Source organism: Gopherus flavomarginatus, chromosome 1, assembly GCF_025201925.1.
Source record: "Gopherus flavomarginatus isolate rGopFla2 chromosome 1, rGopFla2.mat.asm, whole genome shotgun sequence".
NCBI classification, from domain to species: domain Eukaryota; kingdom Metazoa; phylum Chordata; order Testudines; family Testudinidae; genus Gopherus; species Gopherus flavomarginatus.
In genome coordinates this window covers 319144536-319171119 of record NC_066617.1, presented here as the reverse complement: position 1 = coordinate 319171119, position 26584 = coordinate 319144536, and the positions used below count along the sequence as shown (strand labels likewise).

General features: G+C 41.9%; 1 protein-coding gene across 1 annotated transcript in view; it reads right to left on the bottom strand.

Annotated features, from left to right (window-relative positions):
- The window catches only part of TRPC4 (transient receptor potential cation channel subfamily C member 4), a 195085-nt gene extending 181690 nt beyond the window's left edge, over positions 1-13395 (bottom strand). Inside the window, exon 1 of the mRNA XM_050937174.1 lies at positions 12812-13395. The gene's annotated coding sequence lies outside the window, so the exon portion shown is untranslated. The remainder of the gene's footprint in view (positions 1-12811) is intronic.
- Positions 13396-26584: the final 13189 nt, after the last annotated feature.

Genomic DNA, 26584 nt, shown 5'->3' with positions numbered 1-26584 from the left:
AATCAATGAGACATAACCAGCTTTTGATAGCTCCCCCACCTCTCTTCTCTACTGAATGGAACTCGGATACAGGAGAGTTCAGTCCTTACTTAGCAAGCATGTTGTAAGCACTGTGGAAAAAATAGACGTTCAGGAGAATTTAGAGAAGAGTTACACATTAGAAGTTTAGTTACACATGAAGATATTGCAGCAATAAACATACTGTATAATCTCCAAGCTCTAAGTATTTGGTATAACTGGCTTCCATACATAAACAAATATGTTCCAACTTAAGACCATTAAGTTAAACAACCATGAATGAAAATATTTCTATTTAAGTGGAGAGACCAAAATATGGCATCACAATTGTGCTGTGCTAGACTTCATTTCCCCTATAAAAGAAAATGTGACTAATAGTTAGAGCACATAAATTAGAATATGAATCCTATTCCTTCAACTCTCACTGATATGCATTGGGAGACTTTAGGGAAACTGAGGCTTGACAAGACAGCCATCAGTTAAAAATGGATATAACATATGCTTTACATCAGTGTCATAAACCTTAATTATTTTATAGCACTGTAGGGTCCACTTACTAAAAAAAATTCCTTTAAAATTCAAAAGTATAAAAGTTCAGACACTGGATTGGCCTTTTTGATGGGCATCTCTTTTGCTAGGAGGGTGGGAAAGTTAGAAGCACTTTTCTATAAGTAGTCTGTGATTTTACACAAGATCAGACTATCCCTCTCTATAGCACCTAGCTAGTATTTGAAGCCTCCATGCAGAATTTTTTAGCGTAAATTTTACAGCTGTGAATACTTTGCAGGTTCAAGCACTCTATACAAATAAGTTAAATGTAAAAACCAAGCTGATTATATCAGCATAAACAACATTTAAAATCTGATATTGTTGGCTGACTGAAGCACTGCTTGCCTTAAAAGATTATTATCCAAAATGAAAGGCTAACATTCTCTCTCCTAGTTTAAATAAAATTGTGTCTAAACAAAATGCAAATGAGATATTTTAATTCCTCTCCAACAGAGGATGCCGCAGTAGTTAGCATTCAAGCTTAACAAGAGGATTTACCTGGAAATGATCTATTAAGAACAAGCAACTCCGCATAGCTAGAGATTAAAGCAAAGATATTACCACCTGAGAAACCCAAAGATAATACTTTTAGCTGTAACCAAGTATTCAGTGGACTAAGGTAGGCTGTAAGAGAAAAAACAAAAACAAAAAAAACCCACACTCCTGAGAGCATTTTCAAAGGCTAAATCAGGAGTCGGCAAACTCTGGCACGCAGCTCACCAGGATAAGCACCCTGGGGGCCGGGCCAGTTGTTTACCTGCCATGTCAGCAGGTTCAGCCAATTGCGGCTCCAACTGGCCGTGGTTTGCCGCTCCAGGCCAATGGGGGCTATGGGAAGCTGCAGCCAGCACATCCCTCAGCCTGCCCCACTTCCTGTAGCCCTCTTTGGCCTGGGATGGCGAACCGCGGCCAGTGGGAGCAGCAATTGGCCGAACCTGTTGACGTGGCAGGTAAACAAACTGGCCCGGCCCATCACGGTGCTTACCCTGGCAAGCCGCATGCCAGAGGTTGCCGACCCCTGGGCTAAATGCTGCCCTCCCCCTCCACAGAAGCAGACTGAATGCAGTGTAGGTGGTGCAACAATTCTTCCCAAGAGACGGCATTTCAGCAGCCAGTGAAGGGTCCATGATAGCTCTGACTGGCTAATGGTGGAGAGGATGGGCCCATGGAAAATTTAGACTCTTCAGTGACTCTGAGTGCAGCTGAAAAACTTTCCAGTTTGGGGTGTTCAGATTTTTTTCATCAAAAATCCCAAGTTTTCTTAGATAGTGCATAGTCTTTGTGTTGACACTTTGCAGAGGGGTGAATTTCACACAAACACACAGAACACCGCATTTTAGCCTAGCTAACCTGTCCTCACGTGAATTTTAACTCACTCTGAGAACAGATGACAGGGTACTTGCCCTTGTTTGGTATGGTGCATTCACAATGCTGTGGTTGGAAGGCCAGACCCTGCACATTTGATGTTGATGGGAGTTACGATGCCAGTGGGTGAGGATCCAGTGCAGGGGTAGGCAACCTCTGGCACGCGGCTTGCCAGGGTAAGCACCCTGGTGGGCCGGGCCAGTTTGTTTACCTGCCGCATAGGCAGGTTCAGCTAACAGTGGTCTACAATTTTTGAGAAGTCGTCTGCTTCAGAGATAAAATGTGATATTTATTATGTATTTTGATGTGCTGAATTCAAATATGACAATTAAAACAACTGATTGGCTACTGTTTCTAAGATATTTAAGTTTTTACATTTTATGTCTATGTATATTGTGTAGATAGTAGCATTTTAATCATAAATTGTAAACCTAGGTCTTTTTGTGTGTTTATGGTTGCTTTACATGATAATATTTCACCTGTTCTGTTTATGTAACACTTTAAAAATCAGCAAAAGGGTTATATAAATAAAATGTATTATGAAACAAAAGGCAAAAAACTATTATGTACATAGTTTAGTCCTATTCAGTGTCTACTCGGCGCTTCTTGGCTTGTCTCTTGTATTCATTAAATGGAGCATCTCGTCACTGTCCAGCAATAGTCCGCAAGCATTGATGGGCTCCATTTGCCCTGACAGCATTTCTCCATTGTTGCAATGTCCTGGTGAAATCGCTCGCCGCTCACTGCTCCGCAGTTCAGTGGAAAAAAATCTAGATGACAGTGCAAAAAATGTATCTTTAGTGACATTTTGCAACCAAGGCTTTTGTATGCCTGGAGGAGGTTTTCCACCAACAACCTGTAGTTGTCTGCCTTGTTGTTTCCGAGAAAAATTATTGCCACTAACTGGTAGGCTTTCCATGCCGTCTTTTCCTTGCCACACAGTGCATGGTCAAATGCATCATCTCAAAGAAGGTCACGAATCTGAGGACCAACAAAGATACCTTCCTTTATCTTAGCTTCACTTAACCTTGGAAATTTTCCATGGAGGTACTTGAAAGCTGCTTGTGTTTTGTCAATGGCCTTGACAAAGTTCTTCATCAGACCCAGCTTGATGTGTAAGGGTGGTAACAAAATCTTCCTTGATTCAACAAGTGGTGGATGCTGAACACTTTTCCTCCCAGGCTCCAATGACTGTCGGAGTGGCCAATCTTTCTTGATGTAGTGGGAATCTCTTGCACGACTATCCCATTCACAGAGAAAACAGCAGTACTTTGTGTATCCAGTCTGCAGACCAAGCAAGAGAGCAACAACCTTCAAATCACCACAAAGCTGCCACTGATGTTGGTCATAGTTTATGCACCTCAAAAGTTGTTTCATGTTGTCATAGGTTTCCTTCATATGGACTGCATGACCAACTGGAATTGATGGCAAAACATTGCCATTATGCAGCAAAACAGCTTTAAGACTCGTCTTCGATGAATCAATGAACAGTCTCCACTCATCTGGATCGTGAACGATGTTGAGGGTTGCCATCACACCATCGATGTTGTTGCAGGCTACAAGATCACCTTCCATGAAGAAGAATGGGACAAGATCCTTTTGACAGTCACGGAACATGGAAACCCTAACATCACCTGCCAGGAGATTCCACTGCTGTAGTCTGGAGCCCAACAGCTCTGCCTTACACTTGGGTAGTTCCAAATCCCTGACAAGGTCATTTCATTCACCTTGTGTTATGAGGTGTGGTTCAGAGGAGGAGGATGGGAGAAAATGTGGGTCCTGTGACACTGATGGTTCAGGACCAGAAGTTTCATCCTCTTCCTCTTCCTCCTCTGACTCAAGTGAGAATGATTCTGGTGCATCGGGAACTGGCAGTCCTTCTCCATGGGGTATTGGGCATATAGCTAATGGAATGTTTGGATAATGCACAGTCCACTTTTTCGTCTTTGATACACATTTCCCAACTGAAGGCACCATGCAGAAGTAACAATTGCTGGTATGATCTGTTGGCTCTCTCCAAATCATTGGCACTGCAAAAGGCATAGATTTCCTTTTCCTGTTCAACCATTGGACAAGATTTGTTGCACAAGTGTTGCAGCATAGGTGTGGGGCCCACGTCTTGTCCTGATCTCCGATTTTGCAGCCAAAATAAAGGTGATTGGTTAAGAAAGCCTTAGTGGTTATACTGCGCTTTTGTGATGCAAAAGTCACTTCACCACAAACATAGCAGAAGTTATCTGCCCTGTTCACACAAGTACGAGGCATCTCTGCTCTCTTTGGCTAAACAGAAATGTGTCCCTTTGCAAAATCAAACACTGACAAATAAGAGAGCACGACACCGTATGATTTCTAGAGCTGATATAGGGCAATTTGTTCAGCAGAGTGATGTAAGCTTCGTTATGATTGCATCATCCATGACGTCTAGGAATAACATGATGCAATTCATATCATGTATGACGCAATATCAGCTTCAGATTGCATCATTCATTGTTTTGCCTAGAAAGCAAGTACTGTCCAATCCCAGTCATAGATTTATTCATAGATCCAGTCAAAGATATATTTTAGTCATTTCTGGTTTAAATTGAGATCCCTTCCCTTTATAACTCACTTATCCTCCGCCATTCCCAAGTCAAGGGTCGTATATACTGACCCAAAAGCATATCTTGAAAACTAGAGCCAATCAACAATTTTAAGCATCATTTTCGTACTCAGTGACCCAGAATTAGTAAAGTTGGACTACATTTATTTCAGAAGTATTTTGGCTGTAGAGCAGTGTAATCGCGGCCCCACTAGCTATGGTTTGCCGTCCCAGGCTAATGGTGGCTACGGGAAATGGCATGGATGAGGGATGTGCTGACCACGGCTTCCTGCAGCCCCCATCGGCCTGGGACAGTGAACCATGGCCAGTGGGAGCTGTGATCGGTTGAACCTGCTGACGCAGCAGGTAAACAAACTGGCCTGGCCTGCCAGGGTGCTTATCCTGGTGAGCTGCATGCCAGCAGTTGCTGACCTCTGATCCAGTGCATTCTGCAGAAGCGGACAGGACTCTGTCACTGATTTAGTTTGCCTAGGAAACAGTTGGCCTGGAAATCCCTTTCCACAGCTTGTGGATTTGTCAGCACAAACATTCTTGCTGAAAGTTTCTGTGTACATATTTACTGTATGTAATTTCTAAATCAGACACAATATGCCCCAAAATGCACACACTGCCACTGCTATTAATTTAATTCCCCTATGGAAAATGTAAGTAGGACTGTCTCGCTTTTTAAAAAAAAATGTTTTACTAAGAAAATACTTACTAACAAACAGCAGCTGTATTTACAGCATTTTTGTTTTCATAACAAGTTTACAGAAGTCTACAGCAATATAGAATAAGATTAAATTGTCCTAGGACTAAGCTTGTGCTTTCTGTGTGGTCCAGTACACTTCTTAGATATGACACCAGTTTTCTAGTCTTCTAAAGATAAAATACATGCTAAGTAGGAATGCCTTTACATTTTTCTCCCAGATGAAGACAATTAACATTCTACTTCTTGTCCTGACCTAGAGAAATGGGTGCAACATAGTAGGGAGATAAGGCAAAAGCCCCTCCCCTAATCTCCCCACAAAAAACAGATGGTTGTGTATATTATCCACATATCAGCCAATGATTACTGACTTCCTATGGTATGTATAGCTTGACTAAGTGGAGACAGAGTTCCCAGCCCATCATGTGCATATTCCACTCTCAGCAATGTCCTATATCCTTACCAGTGGAAATGTAGTGGAATGGTAAAGTGGTCCCCAGGTGCCCTGGCCAACTTCCTATAATACACTGCAGATAGAGGCATCACTCCACTGATGCCACTGTCGTGCAGCATGAACTGTATTGGTCAACATACCAGCTGGCTCTGTGCCATGCAGGTGATAGACTTTGTAGATCCATTTGCTGCAGTTTCTACCTGTTTTAATAAGATGGACAACAAATTGGACAAATAAGCCTTTAAAGCCACCCACATTTCACACAGCTGCTGTTGTGAGCTGTTCAGTGCTGCTCTGCATAAAGCCATTTGCTTCAAAGACCTGAAGCTAGGGTAAATGGATTGCACAGATGATGGCTAACAACCTGCCAGCAGTGCAGGCAACTGGAATTTTATCCAATTCATGGATTCCTTCCTAGCTGACAAAGTGGACAGAGATGTCTTTTTAAAAAAAAATAAAAAAAATCTGCATTTGGTCAGATAATAGTGACTACTCTTCAATGTAGATCTTGCTATTGACATCCAGGCCTTTTTCATTTTCATATTGAATAACTGCAGTCTGCTCTACAAATGGTTGGGTTGAAGATCACTTGGAATTTACAGCAGATGCAGAATGTGGGAATTTATCTGCCTAAACATATTGACCACATAGTAAAAACATTATATCACTTCTCCAGACACTATATTGGTTTCTTCTTCACTTCTGGTTGCAATTCACATTGTTGGCCTCATTCTTTAAAACCCCACATGGCTATTTAAAAGACCTCCCCTCTCTCTCTGTCCAAATGTACTGCCATGAAGATAGAGATGTCCAATGAGCTTGAGTTCACAGCCTCCAGATTTTAATATTTGGCAGGTAGTTGAGGTGGGTTTCAGTGTAGGGCCTTTGATTGTGGAATTCACTACCAATTTCTTGATCTAACAGAACCCAAGTATGCTGGGCATCATACTAAGTAGCACAGCCATCTATTTTCCTGAGACATTCACTAGGAGTGGGAGCAGATGAAATGAGTATCATTTATTTGGATTCAAGGGTGGAGATTCTATTTTTATTGGTTCTTAAAATTGATACTTGGAACATCCTGGTTTTTAAAAGTTGTACATGGGTGATGGGCACTCATCACTGGGGTGCGTCCTTCTCGCTGTTCTGGGGAGGAGTTCCTTCCAGGTCCAACACCCCCATCTGTCACTCATTCATGCATCCTGCTGCCTCTCTCTCTCCCTCTCTTTCTCTGTGACTCAGGGTCTTTTCTCTTCATTGGACTGGTCCCTCATCCAGGTCAGTGTGTGTTAATATCTTCTGGGGGTTATCAAAGTCTGTCCATCCAAAAATGGATGTCTTCTCCCTCACTGCCAGGACTGTGCCTCTTCCCCAGTGGTGGGTAGGGGAACCTGGGCCCACTCTACTCCAGGTTCCACTTCTGGGACTCTCTAATCAGCAACCAATGTCTGCACCATTTAAACCTTTCTGCCATTTCCCTAAGCTCTGCTCCTAGATTTCCTTTCTTTCCTCTCTAATGTCCAGAGCCCTCACTGTGGCCTCCTTCTGCTGCCAGCTTCCTGGCTTTATACTAGTCACTTCTGTTTCTTCTCAGCTGGGTTCTACCATCATTCAGCAGTTACATAGGCCACCTCAGCTGTGGTTTATCTGGTTAATTGGCTCCTTCTCAGCCTCATCACCTCCTTCTAGTCTAGTGCGAGGGTAAACACCTCATCATGGGCAAATTTTCAGAAATTGAAAAAAGTCATGCCCACTTTTTGGGCTAGGCCCACTATATGGCCTGCAGCAGGTTTGAGAGCATGCAGAGGGTGCATAATCATAAAAGTTGGCCAATCAGGGCTACTTAAGCACAGAATATCCTTGTGACTTTGCTCTGTGGGGCACAATTATCTGTTCATTAGACTTGATAAGCCAATGGTCTGCTTGTTGAGATGTGCATAATGTGTCCCCTGAATAACTCTGAGATTTGGACCTTAGAGAATGCGAGCAGGAAAGTGAGAGTTGAGTTTTAAGTCTGACCCGACAGTTACAAACAATGGGCGAAATTCCCTTTCTCTGGAACTGCAGCTCTCAAAGATTGGGAAAGGAAGGGATGAACAGCAGGTCTAAACCCTGGCTCTAGGCTCCAGTAGTGGTAGATTCTATCTCCCCAGCTGCTCTGCACTCACGCACATACAGCCTGGATACTCTGGTTTTATGTAAACGGAATCAGTTTCGCTTAGTGGATGTAAACAGGAGATCTGCATCTAGGGTTGTTTCTTGGCAGTGCTCCTCCTGCTCGCTCAGCAGATCCACTTTTTCATGTGAGATATTTGGCTGACTGTTGAAATAAAAGCAACAAGTTTACTTGATCAAAGTAAGGGTTGAGAAGGAGGAATCACTTAAGTATTCAGGAATATCTCCAGCTATCATTTGTGTAAACACGAGAGTAATGACAAAGAGAGAAAATGACAGAAAGGGTGAAGATGAAAGAGCAGAGGCCAAAGAAATTGAACCCTCTGGGAAACCATAGAGGCGATATCTTGGGATGGAGAAGTCACCACTAGACACTAAAACAACACTTAGATCACAGGGGAGACCACCACAAGGATGGAGCCAGTCCAGAAGAATGGAGTGCTGGGGCCTCAGACTCTACCACAGAAAAGCCTAATTAAAAAAAATCATGCTTATAAGTTTCCCATTCATTGCCATAGTATTTGAGCACCTAACCCTGTATACCATAGACACAGGGAGATATTTTCAGACAAGTGTAGCTTGCTGGGTTCTAGGAATTATTTTGGGGATGTTATCTGGCCTGTGTTATACAGGAGGTCAGACTAGATGATCAGAGCAGGTAATCATCAGGTGATTCATCCCTTGTTGCCCATTCCTAGATTCTGGCAAGCAGAGGCTAGGGACATCACCCCTGTCCATCCTGGCTAATAGCCATTGATGGACCTATCCAGTGATGAGCTGCCAGAATGTTAATAACCAGTTCCCTACCAGGTCTTCGGCAGCACTTCGGCGGTGGATCCTTCACTCACCCTGGGTTTTCAGCGGCACTTCGACGGTATGTCCTTCAGTGCCGCCAAAGACCCGGAGCAAGTGAACGACCCACCACTGAAGTGCCGACGATGACTCAGTAGGGAACAGGTTATTAAAAACTGCCCAGTGAGTACAAGCCTGAGACCCCCCACCCTAACTGCCCCTCCAGAGCCGCACCCCCTACCCAGCTCACCCCCCTCCCTGTCCCCTGACTGCCCCAACCCCATCCACCACCACCCTGACAGATCCCCGGTACTTCCATGCCTATCCAACCCCCATTCCCACATCCCCTGACTACCACCCCAGAACCTCCACCCCCTCAAACTGCTCCCTGCCCCTCCTCACAGCCCCAGCCTGGCCCCCTTACCCTGCTGGTCAGGACAGCATGTATGGGTGCCTCATGGCCCAATGGAGATCGCAGCCCCATCCCCTTACCATGCTGCTCAAAACGGCAGGAGCTGCAGAGCTGCCCAGGAGCAGTCCAGAGCACTGGCACTGGCAGCACGGCACGCTGAGACTCTGCGAAAGGGGGGTAGGTGGAGGAGGGGCCAGGGGAGCCTCCCCAGCCAAGAGCTCAAGCGGGCCAGACAGGATGGTCCTGCGGGCCAGATGTGGCCCACAGGCCAGAGTTTACTCACCCCTTTAACAACTGGTTCTAAACCGGCTTCTAAGTTTAACAACCGGTTCGTGCGAAGTGGCTCCAACTCACCACTGGATCTGTCCTCCATGAACTTATCTAATTCCTTTCTGAACCCAGTTATACTCTTGGCCATCACAACATCCTATGGCAAAGAATTCCACAGGTTGACTGTGCATTGTGTGAAGAAATACTCCTTTTGTTTTAAACCTGCTGCCTTTGAATTTCATTCGATGACCCCTAGTTCTTGTGTTACCAAAAGGAGTAGTAGCACTTCCTTATTTACTTTCTTCACACCCATCATGATTTTATAGACCTTTATTATATCGCACCTTAGTCGTCTCTTTTTCAAGCTGAAAAGACCCATTCTTATTAATCTCTCCTCATGTGGAAGCTGTTTCATACCCCATAATCATTTTGATTGCTCTTTTTTGTACCTTTTCCAAGTACAATATGTTTTCTGAGATGGGGTGACCACTTCTGCTTGCAGTATTCAAGATGTGGGTGTACCATGGATTTATATAGATGCAATATGATATTTTCTGTTTTATCTATCCCTTCCCTAATGATTCCCTACATTCTGTTCGCTTTTTTGATTGCCACTGAACATTGAGCAGATGTTTTCAAAGAACTATCCACAATGACTCCAAGTTCTATTTCTTGAGTGGTAACAGCTAATTTAGACCTCATCATTTTATATGTATAGTTGGGATTATGTTTTCCAATGTGCATTACTTTGCATTTATCAACACTGAATTTCATCTGCCATTTTGTTGTCCAATCACCCATTTTCATGAGATCCTTTGTAACTCTTTGGACTTAACCAACTTGAGTAGTGTTTTATCATCTGCAAATTTTACCCCTTTTTCCAGATCATTTATGAATATGCTGAATAGGACTAGTCCCAGTACAGGGGACACCACTATTTACCTCTCTCCGTTCTGAAAATTAACCATTTCCTCTTACCCTTTTTTTCCTATCTTTTAACCAGTTACTGATCCATGAGAGGACCTTCTCTCTTATCCCATGACAGCTTATATGCTTAAGAGCCTTTAGTAAGGGCCCTTTTCAGAGGCTTTCTGAAAATGTAACGACACTAAATCCACTGAATCACCCTTGTCCACATGCTTATTGACCCACTCAAAGAATTCTAGTAGATTGGTGAGGCATGATTTCCCTTTATAAAAATCATATTGACTCTTCCCCAACAAATCATGTTCATCTATGTTGGGGAAATTCTGTTTTTTACTATAGTTTCAAGCAATTATCTGGTACTGAATTTAGGCTTACCAGCCTGTAATTGCCAAAATCTCATTTGGATTCTTTTTAAAAAATTGGCATCACATTAGCTATCCTCCAGTCATCTGGTATAGAAACTGATTTAAATGATAGGTTACAGATGAGTTAGTAGTTCTGCAATTTCACATTTGAATTCCTTCAGAACTCTTGGGTGAATACTATCTGGTCCTGGTGACTTATTACTGTTTAATTGTGTACATGCTGTATTATAAAGAGTTTATGTGGATGCATTTATCATAACGAAACCAGATGTTAATTTCATCCTTCTCTGAATATATTGTCTGAACTCTCTTTTGTGGTCTCTTTTCTTTTAATTTTTTAGAAGTGCCTACTAACCAGAAAGCATTTGCAGTAGTGTTTCTATTCACTTCTAGCTAGAAGGTATTTTAGTTCAGGAAGAACTGGCGCTACTTCTTTTATGAGGCACTTTTGGATAAATATACATTTCAGTTGCCATGATAACATGGACTCACTCAATTGATTCCAGTAAAACAAAAACATTTTAGTGACACTACCTTGTAAAAAATAATAATAATAATACAACAAAGCTGCAGGTCTTGCCAATCGCAGTGGATTTTGCAATTCAACCCGTACTTAGTATATAATTTTCTGTCAGTGTTTGTTTAAGGTTCCAGAACATCAACTGCTTCTTTTCAACAGGATTATGACTACTGTAAAATAGCCAAAATATTCAGGAGCTTGAAAATGTAAATTCAATGCACGGGTAAATTCCTACAGTCAGTTTGTTTACCATATAAGTCATTCTCAGGCTCATTTTCATCATGTTCATTTGCCATCAACTTCACACTCTCTCCTTCCACCAGATTCTCTTTATGTTTTTTTCAGGATTTTGTAGTAGCAATGGTTAGTAGGAAAAATTTAAATTAAAAAAAAAAAAACACAATACTTCAAGGTTGAAAAAAATACAAGATGCACATGAAATTTGTTGCACTTGATGTGTAGCTGTTCCCCACCAACTTTGATTTTCAGAACTGAAACAATGTTTAACTTCACAATGACAGGACGCTTAGGAAAACGGATGTGTCAAAGCTTCAAAAACAGATCAGGGGAAAGAAACACTATTTTAAATAAGTAACTCTTCCTGATAGCAAGTTGACTGCAGGATAAAGAAACAGCCTGCAGAGTTGCTACTGTCTGGTAAATTACATCCTAATAAAACTCCATTGTGATATCCCCATGATTTTAGCTGATAAATTATTATTAGAACGCTAATCACCCATCCTTTCCTACATGAAAATACACTGTTACTCAAGTGCTGCCGTTTCATTATATCATAGTTTCAGAAAGTTCAGTATTCCTAAAAAAGAAAAGAAAAGAAAAGAAAAATGTCTTATCAGTGGCTGTACAGCTGCCTTCCAAGCGGTTGAGTGTTAGCAATTACAAGGTCGGTAACCCATGAAAAAATATTTTGCTGTAGCCTGATAGTTGTCATAATTAAACACTATACGTGGAGGGAGAGGAGGACCCATTTTTTTTTGAAAGCGCCGTCTTATGTACCTCTGTAGCCACATAATAATATATGGGTGTGCAATTCAAAATCTAAAATGAGACAACGGTGATTCCTGATACAGGCTGAGCCCTCACCTGAACAGCTGTGGGTCACGGTCACTCAGCTGCTCTCCGCTATACTTTAAAGGCACACGCACGCTAACTCTACAACCCGTCTTCTGTCCAGTTAAACAGCTTCACTCACCTCCCTGAAAGCCCCGTCTCAAAGAATTAGCCATCTGCATAAATCCTTTGGTTTACATTACGAGCATCGCAAGCACACCCACCCAATTCTGTTGTCTACTCGCTACTTCCGAGCCATCTAGGCGCCGTCACAAAACTATTTCTCTTCAGTTTTTTTTCATATACTCAGTTGTCCTGCAGGTGTCAGACTTCACTTGCAACAACCCAAACGATGGCACTCTCTACAATGTCAACAATTAAACTGATTGCGATAAAAAAATCCACGTTTATTATGTAAAGGGGGAAAAAAACCCTAAATGTTGCTTAATGCTAGGTCCAAGAAGATTCAAAACACCTGTAGTCACCGTGTGCTTTTATTTGGGCAAAAGTTGGTTAATTCCACTAATTGGTGGCGTCTCTTAAGAGGAACAACAATAAAACCAAAGCTTAAAGAGGAAAATATTCCAATAAAGGGTGAGAACTTACTTGGTTTATATGCATGCGTTGCTATCCAGCGTTTTTACTTCAACTGTTATCAGGACACATTTCAATTCCATTTATAAATTAAATCCATTTAAGATTTTTTTTTTGCAGTCGCCCACCTCATCCACTTTTCCCCGTATCTATGTTATTCTCTTCATCTTTCAGACACCGTCCCCCAGTTCAGGTGGTCTTCAACACTTCCAGCCAAGAAGACAGCGCTTGTAGCTTCGCTTTAGTGCAACAGATGAGTGGCAAATTCCTACCTGGCTGTTTATTGTGGCGTCTCATTACTCTTCCTGGGAATCCCATGTCGCCTGCAAGAAGTAACAATCCCTCCCCATGAAATATTTCCTGTTGGAAGAGAAACTGCGGGGCATGAACATCAGAGGGAAAAGAACACACATAAGCTGAAGTTGATGCTTTCCTGCCCAGGAGATCCGCTCTCCGGTATTAAGACACCTCTGCCACAGAACTTACAGCTCGCATCGGAGATCACCTCTCGGATTGTCTTGCGCGCTGGTTTGTTCTGTCAGCTTCTCCGCACGATCATTTCTTTCTGTTTTTCCCTCCTTGGTGTGTGGCTGAGCGGCTTCTCCTAGGGACTTTTTTCTTCTGGTCTGGTGGGGAGGCACTATAAATACCTAAAAGCGCCGCCTGCAGGATAATCAAGGGATAGTCCCCACCGAGGAGCAAAGCCGGCTTTCTGCAGGCTCCGTTCCAATGGAACACAGGGTGCAGGTGGCCTCTTTCCTGGTAGCCTCAGCCACCCTCCTCCTAAAGAAATTCCTCACCAGTTTGAAGTGACCGTTCCCTTCCGTTGGAAAATGTTTTAGGCTGATTTTTTTTGATTTTCTATAAAACGTCCGAGAGCATGTGTGTCCCTAGGGTGAAGTCAGGCGTGAACCACCAACAATTAATGTACTTGCACCTTCCAGCTGTGCGCCAACAAGAGCGAAAAGGACTGGTTCAAAAATAGACGGAACAGGGACCGACTCAAAAGAAACCCTTATGTGACAGCTGTAATTGACAAACCCCTGAAATGCACAGTGAAAACACACAGCAAATAATCGTTTGATTCCCTATCCCCCCTCAAAAAAAAATGGTTGGTGCAGTTGATTCAAACTCTACAATAGTTGCACTCAGTCATGTTAGGTATTCGTTCTTGCCAAACAACACAACATAAAGGTGAGCCAACCATCCCCAGCTGCAGCAACATCTCACCTCGTAGAAGTGTAAGATTGTTTCAGCTGCTGCTTTCTTTTGATCGGCAATAAACCTCTGCAGTTAGCTTTGGACTAGTTTCTGTCTTAGCGGTAGTTTTCTATCTGCCTTCCTGCTGTGCAGGATTATCCCGTGGCGGACCTCCGTGACCCGTTACCGTTTCAATGGAAGTGCGTGTGAAAAACTTCTGCGGAGAGCGGGGCTGCTCTCTTTTAATGCAAGAACTGTCACTTTCCCCGCAAAACTCAGATACCAGAGAAAACCAGAGCTCGTAGACCAGGGGGAAAAGGGATTAGTCATCGTTTCCCTACATCTTTAATCAAAATGAGGACATATCACACCAAGTTACACCTGTTAGAAATGAGACAATGTGCAGAAGGAAGAACTCCACGTGCTTAAGTCTGGGTTTGGGCATGAGCGAGGTCCCGAGGAGAGCAGAGTGCACTGCTGTATACTGTACACGCTGAAAGGAAAGCAGGCAGAGAGTGTCAGTTACATGGGAACTCAGGATTTCCGTGCTTAACAGCTTATGTCCTCAGACTCAACCATCATCCCAGCTTGCCTGCTTAAAATCATATCCCAGCTGATGCTGAACCGCTCAACGCAGGAAGAATTTCTACTGTAGCCAGTACAGAGACTGAGATGAGGAAATTGCCACATTTCCCTTACATTAAATATATACAATATTTTCTTTCTGGTTCTTGAGCAAACCTAGAATTAGCATCACAAACCCTACATGAAGTCTCGGTGTTTCATTCTGCTTTGGCTCATCGATTTAGAACCACAGGTTTTTGTTTGTTTTTTCAAAGCTCACAACCGTGTGTTCTAACATTGCTAAAGTCTTAAAGGGAAAGACCAACTAGCCAGCCAACACTTCTTGGAAGTATTCAAACAGCGTAATGACATAAAGCAGTGCCTGGGCATAGCCATGCTGCAGAAGCAATTCATCAGGAGCGTTATGTCAGAGACTGGAGTTAACTTGTATTTATACAAAAATCAGTTGTGTTTAGCTTCACCAATAACTAGCTGAAAACACTTAAACTCACTTCACATTCTCCTTGCAGACTGCAGCTCCCTGGAGATACAACTTTCTGAAAGTCCCTTCCAGTGCTAACACTGGAGTTGCATGTGGGCATTTTACAGATAGTGCAATGCATTGCCTATAATAAACTAAAACCCAGTGTCTTGGCATTAGGGGCATAGCTCAGTGCTGACGTGGGAACCCCCCAAATGCATCTTTTCTGATGCATCAGGCACTTGATCTCCAATAGAGTCACACTTGTAAATGTAGATGGAGCCTTTTGCCCTCCTCCTCTTCCATCCGTTCATTCCCACCTGCGCAAAAAGCTCCCTGGACTGACCAGGCAAAGGGAGAGGCAGATGTAGGTGGAGTTAGGACATTTCCTGTTACTCCGCATTCAGAACCATGACTTAAGAGCTGGTCTGGTCACGACTCTGACCTAACTCAGCCGTGCAGACACAGCTCCTGATGGCCCCCATCAGCGAGGAGGTGACAGTCCCAGGCACACTCCAGTCCAGTGGTGTGCCCAGGCTGGTGATGGCAAATAGGCTAAGTCAAGACCTCTAGGGATGCATGCTCACTGGCAGGCACTATGCCACAGAAACAGAGAGCTGCCTGGCTATGCTCAGGGCCTCCTTTCCTCTCTTGTCTTTCTGCCCAGTGTTCAGTATGGTGCTGGCGGAGGTTGTGCCCTGATAGCCACTCATCCTGCTTTCATCTCAGAGCTCTCTCATATCCTATGGAGACTCCCAGTGCAGGAGGCCAGCCTCTGGCAATGAGCTATACAACTGCAGGTTGTCACATTGAAAATAGAGGAAGGAGGGGATTGCAACATCAACAAGCAGTGTTGTTAATGGTTGCAGTTTGCACACACTCCAGCTCCTAGGATGCCAGCACAGACAAGGGAAATGATGATGGTTTCATGTGACATCACATGTTGACCAAACCTAGATCTAGTTGACACAGTGATAAAAATCCCTGTGTGGCTCTACTCCGACACTTCCATCATGGCTCGCATCATGTATCTGTGCTAGACCACTGGTGAGAGAACTGCTGAAATTCTCAGTGGAGAGGTAGCCAGTGGGCATCTTATTATGCAAAGAATAGGACCCCTGGGAAGTTGTATGAAGCAGCAGGCAATGCAGAAACACAGCAGTGAACCCCTGCTTCATCCTTCCCTGAATATGCTAATTGGACGGATGAGGTCAAGGTATATTGGTCCAAATTCAGCCATGCCAAAAGCAAGTGTAATTCCTCTGAGGCCAATCAAGTGGCACAGTCTTACCTCCAGGCTGAATTCAACTCATTACTTCCTAACTATATCAATTACATTTGGGAGAGGTATATCAATGCAAAGACAGTCTGGGATGAAGCATGGAGGGAAAATCACACCACTGGACTGGAGTAGAAGTGCTAGCTTGGAATGGAAATCAGGGCATCACCATGCCGAAGCAGGTGCAGGTGATACAACGGTAAAAATATCTGCACACATTGTACATTTCTACTTCAGTCTTTCCTAGCACTGGGGGTACTGCACTGGTACTAGACCACAGGTAGAGATATTGCTTCAAATTCTTAGTGTAGAGAAAGCCATTGCCTTCAGAGGTGGTTACTCTCTACTCGCAGGAGGGGTAGGACCCTTTTTTGTTGTGCATGTTCTCATATTTTATCTTAAAAGAGAGAGAATTTTATTTTGCACATATGAAAGATATTTAATTCATCATTTTCAAAGAGACCTTTAATGATCAATATTCCCTTATCTTTGCATGTGTGTCAAAGTGAGATTTCCTATTTCCAGGGATGAACTGAACCATGTGGGGAGTTTTATAAGCCAGTAGAGATTTGCTTAAAAATGTTTTGGCATTTTCCATATCATAATCTCTTAGCAATCCCCTGTGCATTTTGCCAGTGATTACTATTTGCAATGAAGTTAATTTTCAGGATAAAATCATGCTGGTCTTATTCCTATGGGAATTTTCACTGAAGTTCATGTAATTGCTCCTATCATTAAGGTCATCAGGATTTGGCCCTTTTTGTCTTTACAGGTCTAAATGAAGGTGTGATATTTCTAGCGTATGTCTAGGTGCCAACTTTATCATTAGTAGTAATTGATATGGCACACAAGGAGAGTTATAGGGAAGACACTGAGAGGCCAGCGTTATATGCTGAGGAAATACAGTTTGTGAGGTAGCAGCCTGTCTGGGCCTGCATTCATAAACCCACAATGTTACAATAAATCAGGTACCTCTTGAAACCTGACCCTCCTTCTCAAGTTCCACTCCTCATACTAAAATCTTTTCAAAACACATTAATATGTTAGCTGTTGATCACTTCTGATACTCCTGGTCTTATCGGATTTTATGTATTTGAAATACCATTCAAGCTGCTTATTTTTTCTGTTACCTGAAGTATGTGTAACTAACACTGGATGTATCACTGGTTTTATTTCCTGGACTCATAAATGGGCAGAAAACAGAGTTTAATGAAAGTCTGCATTTGTGTAGAATCTGAGAATACCAAAGCACTTAATGTTGATTAATTCAGCCTCCCAACAGCAATGGAAGGCAGGTGATCTCCTGCCATCCATCTCCACCCTCTGACAAACAGCGGCTAGGGATACCATTAATGGAGCATATCTTCAGCAGATGTAAAGCACCAGAGCTCTACCAAGGGAATCAATGAAGCAGCATCAATTTACACTCACTGAGGAGACAGTCCATTATCTTTATATGACAGATGAGGGAAACTGAAGGATTGAAAAGTTAACCCATGACTTGCCTCATTTCAGGTGGGAAGTCCGTCACATAGCCAAGAATAGAATGCAGGTCCAATTTCCATTCCTGTGCTTTAATGCCAGGATCATCCTTGCCCTTTGTATTAATAAAGACATTTCTTATAGGAGAGATGAAATTTAAAAGAGATATAATGTGAAATTCGCCCTAAGATGGAGATTTACTACATAATAAAATGTATTAAAAAGGAATTTGCAACACTTATTTAAAATAATCTAGCTAATCAATTCAGTATAAATGTATTTTACTTTTTCATTGGTAAGGCATAGAGGAGGAAGGTTTCCTCAGGTGTTTGTTGTTTCCGTACAATTTAAAATATACAGATAGATCTATTACTATTATGCAAAATAATACAAAATGCAAAATACTATGAAATACAGTACTTATCTCTAATTGCAGTGCAGAGCTTTTCTACCTTTATTTTGGAAGCTAAATTGTTGCACAGAATAGAGATTAGCACTTCTGCTCTTTATTAGTCTAATTTCTGAAATTCGTAACAGGTTAATTCCATTAGCTCTATTGTTACCTGCCAGGCATTTCCGCCAACCATAGACCTTTTTGCTTGGAGTAAATTGCGCTAGCCAACCCACATCAGGCCTTCCATGTTAGTAACGCTCTCTCCTCCACTCAGTGTATTGTATTGCCATTTCTATGCTTAAATGCAGACTAGGGCTCCAAACTAAAGCCTTTAAAGTTGCATACCTATGAAAAGGTCCTTTTTAGTGAATGAACAGAGACCATGGAGCAGGATTTGTAGGTGTTAGGGGAGTACTTTTATTATACATATGGAAAGACTTTACTAAACAACATTATTTGAAAACGGTTTGGGAACATTTCACATCTTCTTACAGGTCACGGCACTGCCTGACTTGGCTCCCTCTGTGGTTGCCCCAGGATTGTCAGGTTCTTTGAAGGAGAGGACTTTTGTGTGTTATGTTCTTAGGGGGTTTAGTTCTGTTTGCTGAACGTAGGGTTAAGCTGCTGTTTAGTTTTATATTTTTAACTTGACCAGGCACATAGCTCTAGATAGAAGCCTTTTTTATAATTGTAGAAATCCAAATAAAAATACTAATATTCAGCAGCCAATGAGAATCAAGACTCTGTTTTTTCACTGAATCCAAACTTGATCTAAACAGTGAACCTTGTGGAAGGCTGTTGCCATCAAAGCAGTTGCAGATAGTGGGGTCCAGAAACTTAGCATCTAAACATACTTGCCATCATAAACAATTGAGCAACCTTCCTCACTCCATAACATCATAACAAAGTCCTAAGAGTACACCTCTACCCCAATATAACGCTGTCCTCGAGACCCAAAAATCTTACCACATTATAGGTGAAACTTCATTATATCGAACTTGCTTTGATCCGCAGGAGCGCCCCTGCCTCCGCCCCAGAGCACTGCTTTACCACATTATATTCGAATTTGTGTTATATTGGGTTGCGTTATATTGGGGTAGAGGTGTATGTCTACATTGCACTAAAACATCTGAGGCTGTCCCATGTCAGCTGACTTGAGCTCACAAAGCTTGGACTGCGGGGCTATAAAATTGCAGTGTAGACATTCGGACTCACTCTGGAATCTGGGCTCTCAGATTTTCCCCTGTTGCAGGGTCCCAGAGCCCAGGATCTAGCGCAAACCCAAAGTTGGACATCTACATGCAGTTTTCTAGTCATGCAACCTGACCCCACAAGGCCGAGTCAGCTGTCTGGTGTTTTATTGCTGTGTAGACATACCCTTAATGGCTCAGGACTTGGCTGCCTCTCTCCCTGTGCCATACTGCTGTAGCTGAGATCCCTGATGATTCCCCAACTGGAGTGCTCCTCAATACAAATGAAAAGGAACTACTGGTAGGGTGTTCTTTGTAAGGATCGCTATCTTTAGAGCTCACTTCCCTTTTCCTCCTCCTCTCCCTCAATTCTCTGGTGTCCAGGTCTGTTAAACCTCTGGGTGTGCTATAAATTACTTCTATCCCCCTGGCTTTTGAAGGAATTGAGGTAACAATTAGCTGGTGATATTTGTGTGTTAAAGTGCAATGATCCTTACAGAAGTTCATTGTACTTGGCAGAATTGTAACCCCACACCTCCTGGGTGTAGTGTTCTGTCCCATCTAGTGGCACCGAGACCACTTAGAGAGATTAATGAGTTTGCTCTACAGTTTTGGCTAGCAGCTAGTTGGCTTTTAGCTAATGCAGTAGAAGCTCATGCACTAATCTCCAGAGATTCTAGGTTTGAGCCTGACAACCGCAGTCTGTTGGCATTACAGAATGATATGCTGTTTTAAAAATCCATTATAATATGAGTTTACAATGTTTGTTCCCATATGTCTCAGCTATTCATTGAGCTCTGGCATTCTTTCAGATTATCCTTTTATTTTTTTCTGCAGGTTTTCCAGCTGTCTGGTTTGCATGGCATTTTGGCAGAATGATTTAAAGAAAGCACACTACTATCATATCATAACTAGTGTTCAATTAGATCATGTGCTCAACTATTATGTTCAGAAAGCAGGAAAAGAACAGAAAGGAGCCCAGTTTTCCAGAGGAAGGATGGGACATGATCCTAAGCAGTAATATTCTCCCCTCCCTCTGATGTGGAAGCCCCTCTATACCATCTCAGTGCATCGGGAACCCATGGTTTAATGTGTATGGGGCAGCAATTAGTAGTAGGCATATGTTAGCTCATTTTTTCCTCCTTTTATCTAAGTTAACTTTGGGGCTAAATTTTCAGAGGGGCCTCAATGGGGTGCCTAAATTTGTTCTCAGAATTGAATGCCTGACTTTTCATGTCTTTATATATGCGCAGTTTTGAATAATCAATTTTTTGTGTTTCTAAAAGCTAGGGTTCATATATGCAACCAAGATTTATGAATGCTTAATGAATTAACCGACTTGCACTCTCAAATATTGCTTGCATGAAGAGATTTGAGGATTTTCTGTATAAACAACTCGAGAATGTAAATATAGACTCTGATCCCACAAACTGTGGTCCACCAGGGCGGATCTTTACATCAGTGCCAGGTAGCATCAATGTCACTGGGATTCAGGCATGTCTACACTGCAATAAAAGACCCACAGCGGACCCAGGTCATCGGACACAAGTACGCAGGTCTTGGGCTGCAGGGCTATATAGTTGCAGTGTAGATGTTTGGGCTTAGACTGGAGCTCAGGCTCTGAGACCCCACGAGGGGATGGGGGTGGTATCAAAGCCTGGGAGTCCAAGCCGGAATGTCCATACACAGCTGTAGTAAGATGAGGATATAAACCTTTATATCAGAGGCCCAGTATGAGGCCTGAGGCCTGAACTAAAACAATGGTCAAGACTTTGCTAACATAAAGCTAAGTTAAGCTGTGAGCCAGAGGCAGGCCCTGCTCACAGAAGCTGGCAAGGAAAGGGCTGATGCTGCAGGAAGAGGCATACCTAAAAGATACTGGACACCAGATATCAGAATATTTGCATACTTGCACATTCCACACAGATAACAAGGACAGGGGCAAAAGGGTAATATCATGGATAGAGTTATTGTGTTCAAACCAACATGTACAAGGTGAGAGGCGGCACCTTACTGCATAGAGGGATTGTACCTTGTTACGTAGAGGGGTTGCACCTCAATACGTCAGGAGTGATGGGTAACATGTACCTGTGTATAAGAACTCCCTGGGGTGGTGTCTTTGTCTGGCCTAGGGGGCAGTGGAAAGTCCCACCCCTGACTGAGCCGCTCCATTGCCAGGGAGCACATATGTATTAGCAGAACCGTAGATATCTAATCCGGGGAGCTAGAGAATGTGTTTCTCTTCGACAATAAACCTGGCCAGGTGCCTTCGTACCTTACTGGAGCCTGTGGTCATTAGAGGGTCTCTCAGGGTTTGCTGTGCCAGTGATCTGCAGAGCTGGGGCAACACACAGAGGGAACACACGCACACAGCTGAAATAAAGCGAGTTAACACCTAGAATTAATACATTAACACATGGAGCTGTCCCAAAACAGTTCACTACATCAAAAAAAGGGCACTCCTGCAATCCATTTGGCATGCACGCAAAAGCAACAAACACTGGGGGAACAAATTCAGGTTTTATAAGAGCATGTAACTACCCCACTTTCCTCTCAGAGCCAGGATAAAAACCAGGGGCACGGTTCCCAACTGTGCAGGTTCCCAACTGCTTTGACCCACGGAACCACACTCTGTGCTCATATCTAAAAATATAACCTTTTTCAAATATTTTTATATACCGGTTAAGTTTTGTCCTTTATATGCTTTCTCAGTTTGCAAAACTTGCTGCTGCAGCCTGTATTTTCAAATACCTTGATAGAGTTATTCTCTCTGGGCTCAGGTCTCCCTACCTTCCTAGGTTGCTCTTCATCCTCCCTTTCCCCCACCTCTCCTCACTTTGGCTCTTTCTCTTTCTTTTAAAAGTTATAGTTTTTACAGAAACCTCCAAAAGATAAAGCAAATGAAAACAGAACAAAATGAAAACAAGGTTAAAAACTTTAAATAAATCCAGTAAATTAATTATTTTAACCCTTCAGGAACTCAACAGCTGGAATTATTCCTAATTTTCTTGAAGATATGGGTGCCAAGCAACAGAAATGCATGTTCTGCTTCTAATCCTAACCACTAACTAATATTTGAAACACGGGCTTTTCTTATTTCCATACAACAGAGTTTTAAAATAATGTTAAATATAAAGTAATGCAAAATTCCTTGTTACTAAATTAATGCAAAAATTTGGAAAATATTAACATATTTTTATCAATTTATATTAAAAGTTTTAAATAAGGTAATAACTTGTTTATTCAAATATTTAACCCTTTTTATTTTTCTTTGCCTTATTTTGGATAGTTATAAATAGAATTCTGGCGCCATTTGTTTTTAATTGTAAGTTTGTCCTGTATGTCATGTGTGTTGTCCTGTGTTATATGTTGTGTCTTTCACGTGACTATTTTTTATTATTTTGTTGCAACAAAAGTCGATTTTATACCTTTTGTAAAATATATGTATATGTGGTACCACACTATTTTAAGATCATTGTTAGGGTATAATCATAGTATTTTTAGCACCAATTTTTTGTGCAAAGCTCAAAAAGGTTTCAGTTACAAATATAAACCTCTACCTCGATATAATGCGACCCAATATAACACGAATTCGGATATAATGCGGTAAAGCACTGCTCCGGGGGTATGTGTGTGGGGAAACGTCACACTCCAGTGGATCAAAGCAAGTTCGATATAACACAGCTTCACCTGTAACCCGGTAAGATTTTTTGGCTCCTAAGGACAGCCTTATATCGAGGTAGAGGTGTATGTCCACACATTTCTGCCTCAACAAATAATGCAATTGCAAAACAAAAAGAATACTCTTTTATCAATCACAGTTTTGTTTTGTTTTTTTAATTTTTTTTGTTAGTCAAGAAAAAATGTAAGGGGAAACCTCAACATTAAGGTAAAGATAATATTAATAAAATGTCAATTTCTTGTCTGGGCTTTTTATAAACTTATTTTCACTTTTAAATATAGTTATAAGAACGTGATAGCAAAAATGTTTTAAAATAACAATTTATGCATATAGCTAACCAAATAATTTCAACAGGTTTCCAAGTTTTCAACAGGTTTCCACCTTTGGCTCCCAAACACAACAAAGCATCATGAAAGTTTAATACCCTTAAAGTATTTGTATGGACCTGTATTTAAAATTTATTTTGATTTAATTTTATAGTTGGTTCAATTTTATATGCGTTTCGTTTGTTATGTTATGCTAATGGGAAGCAGTCATTGTTAAACTTTGTGCTTCTAAACAGTTAACAAGAGTGAAATTGGTATCACAAGCAAATTAACCTAAATAGCTTGGTAAAAACTCTTTAACTCTTTTGCTAAAACAGAGTACTCAGTGAGGGAAAGCAATACACCTTCTCATAGAAAATTGTGAGCATCTATTTTAGCAGTTAAGCATTTTATTTAGTATAAAATATTAGTAATGCACCTCAAGTGAAAATGAAGTCTATGCAGCAACTGCAAAAGTATAGCTTGTGTTCTAAAAGGCTCGGTCCCTATTATATTGTCCCTATTACATTATAAACATACTAAGTTAAACTTTGTATTAAGTTTGGGTTCCTGAAAACAAACAAGGAAAGCAAACAAAAAACTTAACTATGTTAACAAACAAAAATTGTTTAAGTTGCATCCTGCAGACCAAAAACACCAGAAAATATCACACCCTGAAGACACCAGAAAATATCAGTATACAGTGAAGAAACCCCGAAGCATCAAGAAAAGAAAAATGAAGTGCTTTAGAAATAAGAGACTGGTCAAATACACCCCTACCTACCATTTATGGACAATTAAGTTAACAATCAGCTAAAAACCACTAACTGGACCATAGACTCATAGACTCTAGGACTGGAAGGGACCTCAAGAGGTCATCGAGTCCAGTCCCCTGCCCTCACGGCAGGACCAAACACTGTCTAGACCATCCCTAATAGACATTTATCTAACCTACTCTTAAATATCTCCAGAGATGGAGATTCCACAACTTCCCTAGACAATCTATTCCAGTGTTTAACTACCCTGACAGTTAGGAACTTTTTCCTAATGTCCAATCTAAATCTCCCTTGCTGCAGTTTAAGCCCATTGCTTCTTGTTCTATCGTTGGAGGCTAAGGTGAACAAGTTTTCTCCCTCCTCCTGATGACACCCTTTTAGATACCTGAAAACTGCTATCATGTCCCCTCTCAGTCTTCTCTTTTCCAAACTAAACAAACCCAGTTCCTTCAGCCTTTCTTCATAGGTCATGTTCTCAAGACCTTTAATCATTCTTGTTGCTCTTCTCTGGACCCTCTCCAATTTCTCCACATCTTTCTTGAAATGCGGTGCCCAGAACTGGACACAATACTCCAGTTGAGGCCTAACCAGCGCAGAGTAAAGCGGAAGAATGACTTCTCGGGTCTTGTTTACAACACACCTGTTAATGCATCCCAGAATCATGTTTGCTTTTTTTGCAACAGTATCACACTGTTGACTCATATTAAGCTTGTGGTCCACTATGACCCCTAGATCTCTTTCTGCCATACTCCTTCCTAGACAGTCTCTTCCCATTCTGTATGTGTGAAACTGATTGTTCCTTCCTAAGTGGAGCACTTTGCATTTACCTTTATTGAACTTCATCCGGTTTACGTCAGACCATTTCTCCAATTTATCCAAATCATTTTGAATTTTGACCCTGTCCTCCAAAGCAGTTGCAATCCCTCCCAGTTTGGTATCGTCCGCAAACTTAATAAGCGTACTTTCTATGCAAACATCTAAATCGTTGATGAAGATATTGAACAGAACCAGTCCCAAAACAGACCCCTGCGGAACCCCACTTGTTATACCTTTCCAGCAGGATTGGGAGCCATTAACAACTACTCTCTGAGTACGGTTATCCAGCCAGTTACGCACCCACCTTATAGTAGCCCCATCTAAATTGTACTTTCCTAGTTTATCTATAAGAATATCATGAGAGACCGTATCAAATGCCTTACTAAAGTCTAGTTATATCACATCCACCGCTTCTCCCTTATCCACAAGGCTCGTTATCCTATCAAAGAACGCTATCAGATTAGTTTGACATGATCTGTTCTTTAAAAATCCATGCTGGCTATTCCCTATCACCTTACCACCTTCCAAGTGTTTGCAGATGATTTCTTTGATTACCTGCTCCATTATCTTCCCTGGCACAGAAGTTAAACTAACTGGTCTGTAGTTTCCTGGGTTGTTTTTATTTCCCTTTTTATAGATGGGCACTATATTTGCCACCTTCCAGTCTTCTGGAGTCTCCCCCGTCTCCCATGATTTCCCAAAGATAATAGATAGAGGCTCAGATACCTCTTCTATTAACTCCTTGAGTATTCGAGGATGCATTTCATCAGGCCCTGGTGACTTGCAGGCGTCTAACTTTTCTAAGTGATTTTTTACTTGCTCTTTCCTTATTTTCTCTTCTAAACCTGCCCTCTTCCCGTAAGCATTCACTATACTAGACATTCCTTCAGACTTCTCAGTGAAGACCGAAACAAAGAAGTCATTAAGCATCTCTGCCATTTCCAAGTCTCCCGTTACTGTTTCCCTCTCCTCATTGAGCAGTGGGCCTACCCTGTCCTTAGTCTTCCTCTTGCTTCTAATGTATTGATAAAAAGTCTTCTTGTTTCCCTTTATTCCCATAGCTAGTTTGAGTTCATTTTGTGCCTTTGCTTTTCCAATCTTGCCTCTGCATTCCTGTGTTATTTGCCTATATTCATCCTTCGTGATCTGACCTAGTTTCCATTTTTTATATGACGCCTTTTTATTTTGTAGGTCACGCAAGATCTCAAGGGTAAGCCAAGGTGGTCTTTTGCCACATTTTCTATCTTTCCTAACCATCGGAATAACTTGCTTTTGGGCCCTAAATAGCGTCCCTTTGAAAAACTGCCAACTTTCCTCAGTTGTTTTTCCCCTCAGTCTTAATTCCCATGGGACCTTGCCTATCAGCTCTCTGAGCTTACCAAAATCCGCCTTCCTGAAATCCATTTTCTCTATTCTGCTGTACTCCCTTCTACCCTTCCTTAGAATTGCAAATTCTATGATTTCATGATCACTTTCACTCAAGTTCCTTCTACTTTCAAATTCTCAACAAGTTCCTCCCTATTTGTTAAAATCAAGTCTAGAACAGCTTCCCCCCTAGTAGCTTTTTCAACTTTCTGAAATAAAAAGTTGTCTGCAATGCAGTCCAGGAACTTATT